Genomic DNA, 19,630 nt, shown 5'->3' with positions numbered 1-19,630 from the left:
GCTAGGTGAAGGACGGCTTTCACAAGCATTCATCTCTCAAAACTGAGCATGTGGAGAGATGTTCGTTCACTAGCACAACGGTAACGGGATGCAGGAGAAACTTTTACTCTGGTTTCTCAGTCTGTTTCTTACTGCCAGTTTGAAGTTCCTGCAGTTTTAACTGTGAAACCGAGTTGGAGCTAGTACCTCCCCATATATATGTATGGAGTGTAGTTTGCAACTGAAAAGGAACTATGTGTTCACAACAAGCTAGGTGAAGGACGGCTTTCACACACACTTATCTCTCAGAACTGAGCATGTGGAGAGTCGCTCGTTCATCTAGCACAACGGGAAATGTTTTCAGGAGAAACTTTTACTCTGGTTTCTCAGTCTGTTTCCTAGTGCCAGTTTGAAGTGCCTGCAGTTTTCACTGTAAAACCGAGTTGGAGCTACTACCTCCCCATATATATATCTGGAGTGTAGTTTGCAACTTAAAAGGAACTTTGTATTCCCAACAAGCTAGGTGAAGTATGGCTTTCACACACACTTATCTCTCAGAACTGAGCATGTGGAGAGACGTTTGTTCATCTAGCACAAATGGATCGATTTGCAGGAGAAACTTTTACACTGGATTCTCAGTCTGTTTCCTAGTGTCGGTTTGAAGTTCCTGCAGTTTTCACTGTAAAACCGAGTTGGAGCTATTACCTCACCATATAAATATATGGAGTGTAGTTTGCAACTAAAAATGAACTTTGTATTCCCAACACGCAAGGTGTAGTATGGCTTTCACTCACACTTATCTCTCAGAACAGAGCATGTGGGAGACGTTCGTTCATGTAGCAGATAGTGAAAAGTTTGCAGGAGAAACTTTTACTCTGGATTCTCAGTCTGTTTCCTAGTGCCGGTTTGAAGTTCCTGCAGGTTTCACTGTAGAACCGAGTTGGAGCTAGTACCTCCCCATATATATGTAAGGAGTGTAGTTTGCAACTGAAAAGGAACTTTTTGTTCCCAACTATCTAGGTGAAGGACGGCTTTCACACACACTTATCTCTCAAACCCGAGCATGTGGAGAGTCGGTCGTTCATCTAGCACAACGGGAAATGTTTTCAGGAGAAACTTGTACTCTGGTTTCTCAGTCTGTTTCCTAGAGCCGGTTTGAATTTCCTGCAGTTTTCACTGTAAAACCGAGTTGGAGCTAGTACCTCACCATATATATGTATGGATTGTAGTTTGCAACTAAAAGGAACTTTGTATTCCCAACAGGAAAGTTGTAGTATGGCTTTCACTCACACTTTTCTCTCAGAAATGAGCATGTGGGAGACGTTCTTTCATGTAGCACATAGTGAACGGTTTGCAGGAGAAACTTTTAGTCCGGTTTCTCAGTGTATTTCCTAGTGCCGGTTTGAAGTTCCTGCAGTTTTCACTGTAATATCGAGTTGGAGCTCGTTCTTCCCCATATATATGTTTGGATTGTAGTTGGCAACTGAAAAGGAACTTTGTTTTCCCAACAAGCTAGGTGAAGGACGGCTTTCACACACACTTATCTCTCAGAACTGAGCATGTGGAGAGACATTCGTTCATCTAGCACAAAGGGAACGGGGTGCAGGAGAAACTTTTACTCTGGTTTCTCAGTCTGTTTCCTAGTGCCGGTCTGAAGTTCCTGCAGTTTTCACTGTAAAACCGAGTTGGAGCTAGTACTTCCCAATATATATATTTAAGGAGTGTAGTTTGCACCTGAAAAGGAACTTTGTGTTCCCAACAAACTAGGTGAAGTACGGCTTTCACAAACACTCATCTCTCGAAACTTGAGCATGTGGAGAGATGTTCGTTCGCTAGCACAACGGCAACGGGATGCAGGAGAAACTTTTACTCTGGTATCTCAGTCTGTTTCTTACTGCCAGTTTGAGGTTCCTGCAGTTTTCACTGTAATACCGTCTTGGAGCTAGTACATCCCCATATATATGTATGGAGTGTAGTTTGCAACTGAAAAGGAACTTTTTATTCCCAACAAGCTAGGTGAAGTATGGCTTTCACACACACTTATCTCTCAGAACTGACCATGTGGAGAGACTTTTGTTCACCTAGCACAAAGGGAACGGGTAGCAGGAGAAACTTTTACTCTGGTTTCTCAGTCTGTTTCCTAGTGCCGGTTTGAAATTCCTGCAGTTTTCACTGTAAATCCGATTTGGAGCTAGTACCTCCCCTTATATATTTATGGAGTGCAGTTTGCAACTGAAAAGGAACTTTGTGTTCCCAACAATCTAGGTGAAGTACGGCTTTCTCACACACTTAACTCTCAGTACTGAGCATGTGGAGAGACGTTCGTTCATCTAGCAAAAAGGGAACGGGATGCAGGTGAACCTTTTACTCTGGTTTCTCAGTCTGTTTCCTAGTGTCGGTTTGAAGTTCCTGCAGTTTTCACTGTAAAACCGAGTTGGAGCTAGTACCTCACCATATATATGAATGGACTGTAGATTGCAACTAAAATGTAACTTTGTATTCCCAACAGGCAAGGTGTAGTATGGCTTTCACTCACACTTATCTCTCAGAAATGAGCATGTGGGTGACGTTCGTTCATGTAGCACATAGTGAACGGGCTGCTGGAGAAACTTTTACTCTGGTTTCTCAGTGTATTTTCTAGTGCATATTTGAAGTTCCTTCAGCTTTCACTGTAAAAGCGTGTTGGATCTCGTACCTCCCCATATATATGTTTCGAATGTAGTTGGCAACTGAAAAGGAAATTTCTATTCCCAACAAGCTAGGTGAAGGACGGCTTTCACACACACTTATCTCTCAGAACTGAGAATGTGGATATACATTCGTTCATCTAGCACAAAGGGAACGTGTTGCAGGACAAACTTTTACTCTGGTTTCTCAGTCTGTTTCCTAGTGCAGGTTTGAAGTTCCTGCAGTTTTCACTATAAAACCGAGTTAGAGCTAGTACTTCCCCATATATATTAAAGGAGTGTAGTTTGCACCCGGAAAGGAACTTTGTGTTCACAACAAGCTAGGTGAAGGACGGCTTTCACAAGCATTCATCTCTCAAAACTGAGCATGTGGAGAGATGTTCGTTCACTAGCACAACGGTAACGGGATGCAGGAGAAACTTTTACTCTGGTTTCTCAGTCTGTTTCTTACTGCCAGTTTGAAGTTCCTGCAGTTTTAACTGTGAAACCGAGTTGGAGCTAGTACCTCCCCATATATATGTATGGAGTGTAGTTTGCAACTGAAAAGGAACTTTGTGTTCACAACAAGCTAGGTGAAGGACGGCTTTCACACACACTTATCTCTCAGAACTGAGCATGTGGAGAGTCGCTCGTTCATCTAGCACAACGGGAAATGTTTTCAGGAGAAACTTTTACTCTGGTTTCTCAGTCTGTTTCCTAGTGCCAGTTTGAAGTGCCTGCAGTTTTCACTGTAAAACCGAGTTGGAGCTACTACCTCCCCATATATATATCTGGAGTGTAGTTTGCAACTTAAAAGGAACTTTGTATTCCCAACAAGCTAGGTGAAGTATGGCTTTCACACACACTTATCTCTCAGAACTGAGCATGTGGAGAGACGTTTGTTCATCTAGCACAAATGGATCGATTTGCAGGAGAAATTTTACACTGGATTCTCAGTCTGTTTCCTAGTGTCGGTTTGAAGTTCCTGCAGTTTTCACTGTAAAACCGAGTTGGAGCTATTACCTCACCATATAAATATATGGAGTGTAGTTTGCAACTAAAAATGAACTTTGTATTCCCAACACGCAAGGTGTAGTATGGCTTTCACTCACACTTATCTCTCAGAACAGAGCATGTGGGAGACGTTCGTTCATGTAGCAGATAGTGAAAAGTTTGCAGGAGAAACTTTTACTCTGGATTCTCAGTCTGTTTCCTAGTGCCGGTTTGAAGTTCCTGCAGGTTTCACTGTAGAACCGAGTTGGAGCTAGTACCTCCCCATATATATGTAAGGAGTGTAGTTTGCAACTGAAAAGGAACTTTTTGTTCCCAACTATCTAGGTGAAGGACGGCTTTCACACACACTTATCTCTCAAACCCGAGCATGTGGAGAGTCGGTCGTTCATCTAGCACAACGGGAAATGTTTTCAGGAGAAACTTGTACTCTGGTTTCTCAGTCTGTTTCCTAGAGCCGGTTTGAATTTCCTGCAGTTTTCACTGTAAAACCGAGTTGGAGCTAGTACCTCACCATATATATTTATGGATTGTAGTTTGCAACTAAAAGGAACTTTGTATTCCCAACAGGAAAGTTGTAGTATGGCTTTCACTCACACTTTTCTCTCAGAAATGAGCATGTGGGAGACGTTCTTTCATGTAGCACATAGTGAACGGTTTGCAGGAGAAACTTTTAGTCCGGTTTCTCAGTGTATTTCCTAGTGCCGGTTTGAAGTTCCTGCAGTTTTCACTGTAATATCGAGTTGGAGCTCGTTCTTCCCCATATATATGTTTGGATTGTAGTTGGCAACTGAAAAGGAACTTTGTTTTCCCAACAAGCTAGGTGAAGGACGGCTTTCACACACACTTATCTCTCAGAACTGAGCATGTGGAGAGACATTCGTTCATCTAGCACAAAGGGAACGGGGTGCAGGAGAAACTTTTACTCTGGTTTCTCAGTCTGTTTCCTAGTGCCGGTCTGAAGTTCCTGCAGTTTTCACTGTAAAACCGAGTTGGAGCTAGTACTTCCCAATATATATATTTAAGGAGTGTAGTTTGCACCTGAAAAGGAACTTTGTGTTCCCAACAAACTAGGTGAAGTACGGCTTTCACAAACACTCATCTCTCGAAACTTGAGCATGTGGAGAGATGTTCGTTCGCTAGCACAACGGCAACGGGATGCAGGAGAAACTTTTACTCTGGTATCTCAGTCTGTTTCTTACTGCCAGTTTGAGGTTCCTGCAGTTTTCACTGTAATACCGTGTTGGAGCTAGTACATCCCCATATATATGTATGGAGTGTAGTTTGCAACTGAAAAGGAACTTTGTATTCCCAACAAGCTAGGTGAAGTATGGCTTTCACACACACTTATCTCTCAGAACTGACCATGTGGAGAGACTTTTGTTCACCTAGCACAAAGGGAACGGGTAGCAGGAGAAACTTTTACTCTGGTTTCTCAGTCTGTTTCCTAGTGCCGGTTTGAAATTCCTGCAGTTTTCACTGTAAATCCGATTTGGAGCTAGTACCTCCCCTTATATATTTATGGAGTGCAGTTTGCAACTGAAAAGGAACTTTGTGTTCACAACAAGCTAGGTGAAGGACGGCTTTCACACACACTTATCTCTCAGAACTGAGCATGTGGAGAGTCGCTCGTTCATCTAGCACAACGGGAAATGTTTTCAGGAGAAACTTTTACTCTGGTTTCTCAGTCTGTTTCCTAGTGCCTGTTTGAAGTGCCTGCAGTTTTCACTGTAAAACCGAGTTGGAGCTACTACCTCCCCATATATATATCTGGAGTGTAGTTTGCAACTTAAAAGGAACTTTGTATTCCCAACAAGCTAGGTGAAGTATGGCTTTCACACACACTTATCTCTCAGAACTGAGCATGTGGAGAGACGTTTGTTCATCTAGCACAAATGGATCGATTTGCAGGAGAAACTTTTACTCTGGTTTCTCAGTCTGTTTCCTAGTGCCGGTTTGAAATTCCTGCAGTTTTCACTGTAAATCCGATTTGGAGCTAGTACCTCCCCTTATATATTTATGGAGTGCAGTTTGCAACTGAAAAGGAACTTTGTGTTCCCAACAATCTAGGTGAAGTACGGCTTTCTCACACACTTAACTCTCAGAACTGAGCATGTGGAGAGACGTTCGTTCATCTAGCAAAAAGGGAACGGGTTGCAGGTGAACCTTTTACTCTGGTTTCTCAGTCTGTTTCCTAGTGTCGGTTTGAAGTTCCTGCAGTTTTCACTGTAAAACAGAGTTGGAGCTAGTACCTCACCATATATATGAATGGACTGTAGATTGCAACTAAAAAGTAACTTTGTATTCCCAACAGGCAAGGTGTAGTATGGCTTGCACTCACACTTATCTCTCAGAACTGAGCATGTGGGTGACGTTCGTTCATGTAGCACATAGTGAACGGGCTGCTGGAGAAACTTTTACTCAGGTTTCTCAGTGTATTTTCTAGTGCATATTTGAAGTTCCTCCAGCTTTCACTGTAAAAGCGTGTTGGATCTCGTACCTCCCCATATATATGTTTCGAATGTAGTTGGCAACTGAAAAGGAAATTTCTATTCCCAACAAGCTAGGTGAAGGACGGCTTTCACACACACTTATCTCTCAGAACTGAGAATGTGGATATACATTCGTTCATCTAGCACAAAGGGAACGTGTTGCAGGACAAACTTTTAGTCTGGTTTCTCAGTCTGTTTCCTAGTGCAGGTTTGAAGTTCCTGCAGTTTTCACTATAAAACCGAGTTAGAGCTAGTACTTCCCCATATATATTAAAGGAGTGTAGTTTGCACCCGGAAAGGAACTTTGTGTTCACAACAAGCTAGGTGAAGGACGGCTTTCACAAGCATTCATCTCTCAAAACTGAGCATGTGGAGAGATGTTCGTTCACTAGCACAACGGTAACGGGATGCAGGAGAAACTTTTACTCTGGTTTCTCAGTCTGTTTCTTACTGCCAGTTTGAAGTTCCTGCAGTTTTAACTGTAAAACCGAGTTGGAGCTAGTACCTCCCCATATATATGTATGGAGTGTAGTTTGCAACTGAAAAGGAATTTTGTGTTCACAACAAGCTAGGTGAAGGACGGCTTTCACACACACTTATCTCTCAGAACTGAGCATGTGGAGAGTCGCTCGTTCATCTAGCACAACGGGAAATGTTTTCAGGAGAAACTTTTACTCTGGATTCTCAATCTGTTTCCTAGTGCCAGTTTGAAGTGCCTGCAGTTTTCACTGTAAAACCGAGTTGGAGCTACTACCTCCCCATATATATATCTGGAGTGTAGTTTGCAACTTAAAAGGAACTTTGTATTCCCAACAAGCTAGGTGAAGTATGGCTTTCACACACACTTATCTCTCAGAACTGAGCATGTGGAGAGACGTTTGTTCATCTAGCACAAATGGATCGATTTGCAGGAGAAACTTTTACACTGGATTCTCAGTCTGTTTCCTAGTGTCGGTTTGAAGTTCCTGCAGTTTTCACTGTAAAACCGAGGTGGAGCTATTACCTCACCATATAAATATACGGAGTGTAGTTTGCAACTAAAAATGAACTTTGTATTCCCAACACGCAAGGTGTAGTATGGCTTTCACTCACACTTATCTCTCAGAACAGAGCATGTGGGAGACGTTCGTTCATGTAGCAGATAGTGAAAAGTTTGCAGGAGAAACTTTTACTCTGGATTCTCAGTCTGTTTCCTAGTGCCGGTTTGAAGTTCCTGCAGGTTTCACTGTAGAACCGAGTTGGAGCTAGTACCTCCCCATATATATGTAAGGAGTGTAGTTTGCAACTGAAAAGGAACTTTTTGTTCCCAACTATCTAGGTGAAGGACGGCTTTCACACACACTTATCTCTCAAACCCGAGCATGTGGAGAGTCGCTCGTTCATCTAGCACAACGGGAAATGTTTTCAGGAGAAACTTGTACTCTGGTTTCTCAGTCTGTTTCCTAGAGCCGGTTTGAATTTCCTGCAGTTTTCACTGTAAAACCGAGTTGGAGCTAGTACCTCACCATATATATGTATGGATTGTAGTTTGCAACTAAAAGGAACTTTGTATTCCCAACAGGAAAGTTGTAGTATGGCTTTCACTCACACTTTTCTCTCAGAAATGAGCATGTGGGAGACGTTCTTTCATGTAGCACATAGTGAACGGTTTGCAGGAGAAACTTTTAGTCCGGTTTCTCAGTGTATTTCCTAGTGCCGGTTTGAAGTTCCTGCAGTTTTCACTGTAATATCGAGTTGGAGCTCGTTCTTCCCCATATATATGTTTGGATTGTAGTTGGCAACTGAAAAGGAACTTTGTTTTCCCAACAAGCTAGGTGAAGGACGGCTTTCACACACACTTATCTCTCAGAACTGAGCATGTGGAGAGACATTCGTTCATCTAGCACAAAGGGAACGGGGTGCAGGAGAAACTTTTACTCTGGTTTCTCAGTCTGTTTCCTAGTGCCGGTTTGAAGTTCCTGCAGTTTTCACTGTAAAACCGAGTTTTAGCTAGTACTTCCCCATATATATTTAAGGAGTGTAGTTTGCACCTGAAAAGGAACTTTGTGTTCCCAACAAGCTAGGTGAAGGACGTCTTTCACAAACACTCTTCTCTCAAAACTGAGCATGTGGAGAGATGTTTGTTCGCTAGCACAACGGGAACGGGATGCAGGAGAAAATTTTACTCTGGTTTCTCAGTCTGTTTCCTAGTGCCGGTTTGAAGTGCCTGCAGTTTTCACTGTAAAACCGAGTTGGAGCTAGAACCTCCCCATTTATATATCTGGAGTGTAGTTTGCAACTGAAAAGGAACTTTGTATTCTCAACAAGCTAGGTGAAATTTGGCTTTCACACACACTTATCTCTCAGAACTGAGCATTTGGAGAGACTTTCGTTCATCTAGCACAAAGGGAACGGGTTGCAGGAGAAACTTTTACTCTGGTTTCTCAGTCTGTTTCCTAGTGCCGGTTTGAAGTTCCTGCAGTTTTCACTGTAAATCCGATTTGGTGCTAGTACCTCCCCTTATATATGTATGGAGTGCAGTTTGCAACTGAAAATTAACTTTGTGTTCCCAACAATATAGGTGAAGTAAGGCTTTCACACACACTTATCTCTCAGAACTGAGCATGTGGGGAGAAGTTCGTTCATCTAGCAAAAACGCAAAGGGTTGCAGGTGAAACTATAACTCTGGTTTCTCATTCTGTTTCCTAGTGTCGGTTTGATGTTCCTGCATTTTTCACTGTAAAACCGAGATGGAGCTAGTACCTCACCATATATATGTATGGAATGTAGTTTGCAACTAAAAAGGAACTTTGTATTCCCAACAGGCAAGGTGTAATATGGCTTTCACTCACACTTATCTCTCAGAACAGAGCATGTGGGAGACGTTCGTTCATGTAGCACATTGTGAAAGTGTTGCAGGGGAAAATTTTACTCTGGAGTCTCAGTGTATATTCTAGTGCCGATTTGAAGTTCCTGCAGCTTTCACTGTAAAAGCGAGTTGGATCTCGTACCTCCCCATATATATGTTTGGAGTGTAGTTGGCAACTGAAAAGGAACTTTGTATTCCCAACAAGCTAGGTGAAGGACGGCTTTCACACACACTTATCTCTCAGAACTGAGCATGAGGATATACATTCGTTCATCTAGCACAAAGGGAACGGGTTGCAGGACAAACTTTTACTCTGGTTGCTCAGTCTGTTTCCTAGTGCCGTTTTGAAGTTCCTGCAGTTTTCACTGTAAAACCGAGTTGGAGCTAGTACCTCACCATATATATGTATGGAATGTAGTTTGCAACTAAAAAGGACCTTTGTATTCCCAACAGGCAATGTGTAGTATGGCTTTCACTCACACTTATCTCTCAGAACTGAGCATGTGGGAGACGTTCGTTCATGTAGCACAAAGTGAACGTGTTGCAGGAGAAACTTTTACTCTGCTTTCTCAGTGTATTTTCTAGTGCCTATTTGAAGTTCCTGCAGCTTTCACTGTAAAAGCGAGTTGGATCTCTTACCTCCCCATATATATATTTAAAGTGTAGTTGGCAACTGAAAAGGAAATTTCCATTCCCAACAAGCTAGGTTAAGGGCGGCTTTCACACACAATTATCTCTCAGAAATGAGCATGTGGATAGACATTCGTTCATCTAGCACAAATGGAACGGATTGCAGGAGAAACTTTTACTCTGGTTTCTCAGTTTGTTTCCTAGTGCCGGTTTGAAGTTCCTGCAGTTTTCACTGTAAAACCGAGTTGGAGCTAGTACTTCCCCATAAATATGTAAGGAGTGTAGTTTTCACCTGAAAAGGAACTTTGTGTTCCCAACAAGCTAGGTGAAGGACGGCTTTCACAAACACTTATCTCTCAAAACTGAGCATGTGGAGAGATGTTCGTTCGAAAGCACAACTGGAACGGGATGCAGGAGAAACTTTTACTCTGGTTTCTCAGTCTGTTTCTTACTGCCAGTTTGAAGTTCCTGCAGTATTCACTGCAAAACCGAGTTGGAGCTAGTACCTCCCCAGATATATTTATGGAGTGTAGTTTGCAACTGAAAAGGAACTTTGTGTTCACAACAAGATAGTTGAAGGACGGTTTTCACACACACTTATCTCTCAGAACTGAGCATGTGGAGAGACTTTCGTTCATCTATCACAACGGGAAATGTTTGCAGGAGAAACTTTTACTCTGGTTTCTCAGACTGTTTCCTAGTGCCGGTTTGAAGTGCCTGCAGATTTCACTGTAAAACCGAGTTGGAGCTTGTACCTCCCCTTATACATGTATGGAGTTCAGTTTGCAACTGAAAAGGAACTTTGTGTTCCCAACAAGCTAGGTGAAGGACGGCTTTCACACACAATTATCTCTCAGAACTGAGCATGTGGAGAGACATTCGTTCATCTAGCACAAAGGGAACGGGTTGCAGGGGAAACTTTTACTCCGGTTTCTCAGTCTGTTTCCTAGTGCCGGTTTGAAGTTCCTGCAGTTTTCACTGTAAAACCGAGTTGTAGCTAGTACTTCCCCATATAGATATAAGGAGTGTAGATTGCATCTCAAAAGGAACTTTGTGTTCCCAACAAGCTAGGTGAAGAACGGCTTTCACAAACACTCATCTCTCAAAACTGAGCATGTGGAGAGATGTTCGTTCACTAGCACAACGGGAACGGGATGCAGGAGAAACTTTTACTCTGGTTTCTCAGTCTGTTTCTTACTGCCAGTTTGAAGTTCCTGCAGTTTTCACTGTAAAACCGAGTTTGAGCTAGTACCTCCACAAATATATGTACGGAGTGTAGTTTGCAACTGAAAAGGAACTTTGTGTTCACAACAAGCTAGGTGAAGGACGGCTTTCACACACACAAATCTCTCAGAATTGAGCATGTGGAGAGACGTTCGTTCATCTAGCACAATGGGAAAGGTTTGCAGGAGCAACTTTTACTCTGGTTTCTCAGTCTCTTTCCTAGTGCCGGTTTGAAGTGCCGGCAGTTTTCAGTGTAAAACCGAGTTGGAGCTACTACCTCCCCATATATTTATCTGGAGTGTAGTTTGCAACTGAAAACGAACTTTGTATTCCCAACAAGCTAGGTGAATTATGGCTTTCACACACACTTATCTCTCAGAACTGAGCATGTGGTGAGACGTTTGTTCATCTAGCACAAAGGGAACGGGTTGCAGGAGAAACTATTACTCTGGTTGCTCAGTGTATTTTCTAGTGCCGATTTGAAGTTCCTGAAGCTTTCACTGTAAAAGCGAGTTGGATCTCGTACCTCCCCATATATATGTTTCGATTGTAGTTGGCAACTGAAAAGGAACATTGTATTCCCAACAAGCTAGGTGAAGGACGGCTTTCACACACACTTATCTCTCAGAACTGAGCATGTGGATATACATTCGTTCATCTAGCACAAAGGGAACGGTTTGCAGGCAACCTTTTTGTCTGGTTTCTCAGTCTGTTTCCTAGTGCAGGTTTGAAGTTCCTGCAGTTTTCACTTTAAAACCGAGTTGGAGCTAGTACTTCCCCATATATATGTAAGGAGTGTAGTTTGCACCTGAAAAGGAACTTTGTGTTCACAACAAGCTATGTGAAGGACGGCTTTCACACACACTTTTCTCTCAGAACTGAGCATGTGGAGAGACGTTCGTTCATCTAGCACAACGGGAACGGTTTGCAGGAGAAACTTTTACTCTGGTTTATCAGTCTCTTTCCTAGTGTAGTTTTGAAGTTCCTGCAGTTTTCACTGTAAAACCGAGTTGGAGCTAGTACCTCACCATATATATATATGGAGTGTAGATTTCAACTAAAAAGGAACTTTGTATTCCCAACAGGCAAAGTGTAGTATGGCTTTCACTCACACTTATCTCTCAGAACTGAGCATGTGGGTGACGTTCGTTCATGTAGCAAATACTGTAAGGGTTGCTGGAGAAATTTTACTCTGGTTTCTCAGTGTATTTTCTAGTGCCGATTTTAAGTTCCTGCAGCTTTCACTGTAAAAGAGAGTTGGATCTCGTACCTCCCCATATATATGTTTCGAGTGTAGTTGGCAACTAAAAAGGAACTTTGTGTTCCCAACAAGCTAGATGAAGGACGGCTTTCACACACAATTATCTCTCAGAACTGAGCATGTGGAGAGACGTTCGTTCATCTAGCACAACGGGAAAGGTTTGCAGGAGAAAATTTTACTCTGGTTTCTCAGTATGTTTCCTATTGCCGGTTTGAAGTTCCTGCAGTTTTCACTGTAAAACCGAGTTGGAGATAGTACATCCCCATATATATATCTGGAGTGTAGTTTGCAACTGAAAAGGAACTTTCTATTCCCAACAAGTTATTTGAAGTACGGCTTCACACACAATTATCTCTCAGAACTGAGCATGTGGAGAGACGTTTGTTCATCTAGCACAAAGTGAACGGGTTGCAGGAGAAACTTTTACTCTGGTATCTCAGTCTGTTTCCTAGTGCCGGTTTGAAGTTCCTGCAGTATTCACTGTAAATCCGATTTGGAGCTAGTACCTCCCCTTATATATGTATGGAGTGCACTTTGCAACTGAAAAGGAAATTTGTGTTCCCAACAATCTAGGTGAAGTACGGCTTTCACACACACTTATTTCTCAGAACAGAGCATGTGGAGAGAAGTTCGTTTATCTAGCAAAAAGGGAACGGATTGCATGTGAAACTATAACTCTGGTTTCTCAGTCTGTTTCCTAGTGCCGTTTTGAAGTTCCTGCAGTTTTCACTGTAAAATCGATTTGGAGCTAGTACCTCACCATATATATGTATGGAATGTAGTTTGCAACTAAAAAGGAACATTGTTTTCCCAACAGGCAATGTGTAGTATGGCTTTCACTCACACTTATCTCTCAGAACTGAGCATGTGGGAGACGTTCGTTCATGTAGCACAAAGTGAACGTGTTGCAGGAGAAACTTTTACTCTGCTTTCTCAGTGTATTTTCTAGTGCCTATTTGAAGTTCCTGCAGCTTTCACTGTAAAAGCGAGTTGGATCTCTTACCTCCCCATATATATATTTAAAGTGTAGTTGGCAACTTAAAAGGAACTTTCCATTCCCAACAAGCTAGGTTAAGGGCGGCTTTCACACACAATTATCTCTCAGAAATGAGCATGTGGATAGACATTCGTTCATCTAGCACAAATGGAACGGATTGCAGGAGAAACTTTTACTCTGGTTTCTCAGTTTGTTTCCTAGTGCCGGTTTGAAGTTCCTGCAGTATTCACTGTAAAACCGAGTTGGAGCTAGTACTTCCCCATAAATATGTAAGGAGTGTAGTTTTCACCTGAAAAGGAACTTTGTGTTCCCAACAAGCTAGGTGAAGGACGGCTTTCACAAACACTCATCTCTCAAAACTGAGCATGTGGAGAGATGTTCGTTCGAAACCACAACGGGAACGGGATGCAGGAGAAACTTTTACTCTGGTTTCTCAGTCTGTTTCCTAGTGCCGGTTTGAAGTGCCTGCAGATTTCACTGTAAAACCGAGTTGGAGCTTGTACCTCCCCTTATACATGTATGGAGTTCAGTTTGCAACTGAAAAGGAACTTTGTGTTTCCAACAAGCTAGGTGAAGGACGGCTTTCACACACACTTATCTCTCAGAACTGAGCATGTGGAGAGACATTCGTTCATCTAGCACAAAGGGAACGGGATGCAGGGGAAACTTTTACTCTGGTTTCTCAGTCTGTTTCCTAGTGCCGGTTTGAAGTTCCTGCAGTTTTCACTGTAAAACCGAGTTGTAGCTAGTAATTCCCCATATAGATGTAAGGAGTGTAGATTGCACCTCAAAAGGAACTTTGTGTTCCCAACAAGCTAGGTGAAGGACGGCTTTCACAAACACTCATCTCTCAAAACTGAGCATGTGGAGAGATGTTCGTTCACTAGCACAACGGGAACGGGATGCAGGAGAAACTTTTACTCTGGTTTCTCAGTCTGTTTCTTACTGCCAGTTTGAAGTTCCTGCAGTTTTCACTGTAAAACCGTGTTTGAGCTAGTACCTCCACAAATATATGTATGGAGTGTAGTTTGCAACTGAAAAGGAACTTTGTGTTCACAACAAGCTAGGTGAAGGACGACTTTCACACACACAAACCTCTCAGATTTGAGCATGTGGAGAGACGTTCGTTCATCTAACACAACGGGAAAGGTTTGCAGGTGCAACTTTTACTCTGGTTTCTCAGTCTGTTTCCTAGTGCCGTATTGAAGTGCCTGCAGTTTTCACTGTAAAACCGAGTTGGAGCTACTACCTCCCCATATATTTATCTGGAGTGTAGTTTGCAACTGAAAACGAACTTTGTATTCCCAACAAGCTAGGTGAATTATGGCTTTCACACACACTTATCTCTCAGAACTGAGCATGTGGTGAGACGTTTGTTCATCTAGCACAAAGGGAACGGGTTGCAGGAGAAACTATTACTCTGGTTGCTCAGTGTATTTTCTAGTGCCGATTTGAAGTTCCTGAAGCTTTCACTGTAAAAGCGAGTTGGATCTCGTACCTCCCCATATATATGTTTCGAGTGTAGTTGGCAACTGAAAATGAACTTTGTATTCCCAACAAGCTAGGTGAAGGACGGCTTTCACACACACTTATCTCTCAGAACTGAGCATGTGGATATACATTCGTTCATCTAGCACAAAGGGAACGGGTTGCAGGCAAACTTTTTGTCTGGTTTCTCAGTCTGTTTCCTAGTGCAGGTTTGAAGTTCCTGCAGTTTTCACTGTAAAACCGAGTTGGAGCTAGTACTTCCCCATATATATGTAAGGAGTGTAGTTTGCACCTGAAAAGGAACTTTGTGTTCACAACAAGCTATGTGAAGGACGGCTTTCACACACACTTTTCTCTCAGAACTGAGCATCTGGAGAGACGTTCGTTCATCTAGCACAACGGGAACGGTTTGCAGGAGAAACTTTTACTCTGGTTTCTCAGTCTGTTTCCTAGTGTAGTTTTGAAGTTCCTGCAGTTTTCACTGTAAAACCGAGTTGGAGCTAGTACCTCACCATATATATATATGGAGTGTAGATTTCAACTAAAAAGGAACTTTGTATTCCCAACAGGCAAAGTGTAGTATGGCTTTCACTCACACTTATCTCTCAGAACTGAGCATGTGGGTGACGTTCGTTCATGTAGCAAATACTGAAAGGGTTGCTGGAGAAACTTTTACTCTGGTTTCTCAGTGTATTTTCTAGTGCCGATTTTAAGTTCCTGCAGCTTTCACTGTAAAAGCGAGTTGGATCTCGTACCTCCCCATATATATGTTTCGAGTGTAGTTGGCAACTGAAAAGGAACTTTGTGTTCCCAACAAGCTAGTTGAAAGACGGCTTTCACACACACTTATCTCTCAGAACTGAGCATGTGGAGAGACGTTCGTTCATCTAGCACAACGGGAAGGTTTGCAGGAGCAACTTTTACTCTGGTTTCTCAGTCTGTTTCCTTGTGCCGGTTTGAAGTGCCTGCAGTTTTCACTGTAAAACCGAGTTGGAGCTAGTACCTCCCCATATAAATATCTGGAGTGTAGTTTGCAACTGAAAAGGAACTTTCTATTCCCAACAAGCTATTTGAAGTATGGCTTTCACACACAATTATCTCTCAGAACTGAACATGTGGAGAGACGTTTGTTCATCTACCACAAATGGAACGGTTTGCAGGAGAAACTTTTACTCTGTTTTCTCAGTCTGCATCCTAGTGCCGGTTTGAAGTTCCTGCAGATTTCACTGTAAATCCGACTTGGAGCTAGTACCTCCCCTTATATATGTATGGAGTGCAGTTTGCAACTGAAAAGGAACTTTGTGTTCCCAACAATATAGGTGAAGGACGGTTTTCACACACACTATCTCTCAGAACTGAGCATGTGGAGAGAAGTTCGTTCATCTAGCACAAAGGGAAGGGGTTGCAGGTGAAACTTTTACTCTGGTTTCTCAGTCTGTTTCCTAGTGTCGGTTTGAAGTTCCTGCAGTTTTCACTGTAAAAGCGAGTTGGAGCTAGTACCTCACCATATATATGTATGGAGTGTAGTTTGCAACTAAAAAGGAACTTTGTATTCCCAAAAGGCAAGGTGTAGTATGGCTTACACTGACAATTATCTCTCAGAACAGAGCATGTGGGAGACGTTCGTTCATGTAGAACATAGTGAACGGGTTGCAGGAGAAACTTTTACTCTGGTTTCTCAGTGTATTTTCTAGTGCCGATTTGAAGTTCCGGCAGCTTTCACTGTAAAACCGAGTTGGAGTTGAACCTCCCCATATATATGTAAGGATTGTAGTTAGCAACTGAAAAGGAACTTTGTGTTCCCAACAAGCTATTTGAAGACCGGCTTTCACACAAACTTTTCTCTCAGAACTGAGCATGTGGAGAAATTTTCGTTCATCTAGCACAAGGGGAATGTGATGCAGTTGAAACTTTTACTCTGGTTTCTCAGTCTTTTTCTTACTGCCGGTTTGAAGTTCCTGCAGTTTTCACTGTAAAACAAATGTGGAGCTAGTACCTCCCCATATATCTGTATGGAGTGTTGTTTGCAACTGAAAAGTTACTTTGTGTTCACAACATGCTAGGTGAAGGACGGCTTTCACACACACTTATCTCTCAGAACTTAGCATGTGGAGAGAAGTTTGTTCATTAGCACAACGGGAAACGTTTGCAGGAGAAACTTTTTCTCTGGATTCGCAGTCTGTTTCCTAGTGCCGGTTTGAAGTTCCTGCAGGTTTCACTGTAAAACCGAGTTGGAGCTTGTACCTCCCCATATATATCTAAGATTGTAGTTTGCAACTGAAAAGGAACTTTGTTTTCCCAACAAGCTAGTTGAAGGATGGCTTTAACACACAATTATCTCTCAGAACTGAGCATGTGGGAGAAGTTCGTTCATCAAGCACAAAGGGAACTGGTTGCAGGAGAAACTGTTATTCTGGTTTTTCAGTCTGTTTCCTAGTTCCGGTGTGAAGTTCCTGCAGTTTTCATTGTAAAATCGAGTTGGAGCTAGAACATCCCCATATATATGTATGGAGTGTAGTTGGCAACTTAAAAGGTTCTTTGTGATCCCAGCAAGATATTTGAAAGACGGCTTTCACACACATTTATCTCTCAGAAATGGGCAGGTTGAGAGACGTTCGTTCATCTAGCACAAAGGGATCGGTTTGCAGGAGAAACTCTTACTCTGGTTGTTCAGTCTGTTTCCTAGTTACGGTTTGAAGTTCCTGCAGTTTTAACTGTAAAACCGAGTTGGAGCTAGTACCTACCCATATATATGTATGGAGTGTAGTTTGCAACTGAAAAGTAACTTTGTGTTCCCAACAAGTTAGGTGAAGTACGGCTTTGTCAAACAATTATCTCTCAGAATTGAGCTTGTGGGAGACGTTCGTTCATCTAGCACAAAAGGAACGGGTTGCAGGAGAAACTGTTTCAATGTTTCTCAGTCTGCTTCCTAGTGCCTTGTAGAATTTCCTGCAGTTTTCACTGTAAAATCGTGTTGGAGCTAGTATCTCCCCATATATATGTAAGGAGAGTAGATTGCAACTGAAAAGGAACATTTTGTTCCCACTAGCTAGGTGAAGGACGGCTTTCACACACACTTCTCTCTCAGAACTGAGCATGTGGAGAGACGTTCGTTCATCTAGCACAAAGGGAACGGGTTGCAGGAGAAACTTTTACTCTGGTTTCTCAGTCTGTTTCTTACTGCCAGTTTGAAGTTCCTGCAGTTTTAACTGTGAAACCGAGTTGGAGCTAGTACCTCCCCATATATATGTATGGAGTGTAGTTTGCAACTGAAAAGGAACTTTGTGTTCACAACAAGCTAGGTGAAGGACGGCTTTCACACACACTTATCTCTCAGAACTGAGCATGTGGAGAGTCGCTCGTTCATCTAGCACAACGGGAAATGTTTTCAGGAGAAACTTTTACTCTGGTTTCTCAGTCTGTTTCCTAGTGCCAGTTTGAAGTGCCTGCAGTTTTCACTGTAAAACCGAGTTGGAGCTACTACCTCCCCATATATATATCTGGAGTGTAGTTTGCAACTTAAAAGGAACTTTGTATTCCCAACAAGCTAGGTGAAGTATGGCTTTCACACACACTTATCTCTCAGAACTGAGCATGTGGAGAGACGTTTGTTCATCTAGCACAAATGGATCGATTTGCAGGAGAAATTTTACACTGGATTCTCAGTCTGTTTCCTAGTGTCGGTTTGAAGTTCCTGCAGTTTTCACTGTAAAACCGAGTTGGAGCTATTACCTCACCATATAAATATATGGAGTGTAGTTTGCAACTAAAAATGAACTTTGTATTCCCAACACGCAAGGTGTAGTATGGCTTTCACTCACACTTATCTCTCAGAACAGAGCATGTGGGAGACGTTCGTTCATGTAGCAGATAGTGAAAAGTTTGCAGGAGAAACTTTTACTCTGGATTCTCAGTCTGTTTCCTAGTGCCGGTTTGAAGTTCCTGCAGGTTTCACTGTAGAACCGAGTTGGAGCTAGTACCTCCCCATATATATGTAAGGAGTGTAGTTTGCAACTGAAAAGGAACTTTTTGTTCCCAACTATCTAGGTGAAGGACGGCTTTCACACACACTTATCTCTCAAACCCGAGCATGTGGAGAGTCGGTCGTTCATCTAGCACAACGGGAAATGTTTTCAGGAGAAACTTGTACTCTGGTTTCTCAGTCTGTTTCCTAGAGCCGGTTTGAATTTCCTGCAGTTTTCACTGTAAAACCGAGTTGGAGCTAGTACCTCACCATATATATTTATGGATTGTAGTTTGCAACTAAAAGGAACTTTGTATTCCCAACAGGAAAGTTGTAGTATGGCTTTCACTCACACTTTTCTCTCAGAAATGAGCATGTGGGAGACGTTCTTTCATGTAGCACATAGTGAACGGTTTGCAGGAGAAACTTTTAGTCCGGTTTCTCAGTGTATTTCCTAGTGCCGGTTTGAAGTTCCTGCAGTTTTCACTGTAATATCGAGTTGGAGCTCGTTCTTCCCCATATATATGTTTGGATTGTAGTTGGCAACTGAAAAGGAACTTTGTTTTCCCAACAAGCTAGGTGAAGGACGGCTTTCACACACACTTATCTCTCAGAACTGAGCATGTGGAGAGACATTCGTTCATCTAGCACAAAGGGAACGGGGTGCAGGAGAAACTTTTACTCTGGTTTCTCAGTCTGTTTCCTAGTGCCGGTCTGAAGTTCCTGCAGTTTTCACTGTAAAACCGAGTTGGAGCTAGTACTTCCCAATATATATATTTAAGGAGTGTAGTTTGCACCTGAAAAGGAACTTTGTGTTCCCAACAAACTAGGTGAAGTACGGCTTTCACAAACACTCATCTCTCGAAACTTGAGCATGTGGAGAGATGTTCGTTCGCTAGCACAACGGCAACGGGATGCAGGAGAAACTTTTACTCTGGTATCTCAGTCTGTTTCTTACTGCCAGTTTGAGGTTCCTGCAGTTTTCACTGTAATACCGTGTTGGAGCTAGTACATCCCCATATATATGTATGGAGTGTAGTTTGCAACTGAAAAGGAACTTTGTATTCCCA

Source organism: Camelus dromedarius, chromosome 8 (assembly GCF_036321535.1).
Source record: "Camelus dromedarius isolate mCamDro1 chromosome 8, mCamDro1.pat, whole genome shotgun sequence".
In the NCBI taxonomy this organism is placed as follows: domain Eukaryota; kingdom Metazoa; phylum Chordata; class Mammalia; order Artiodactyla; family Camelidae; genus Camelus; species Camelus dromedarius.
The sequence above is the reverse complement of the archived record's forward strand: the minus strand, read 5'-3'. Positions refer to the sequence as shown.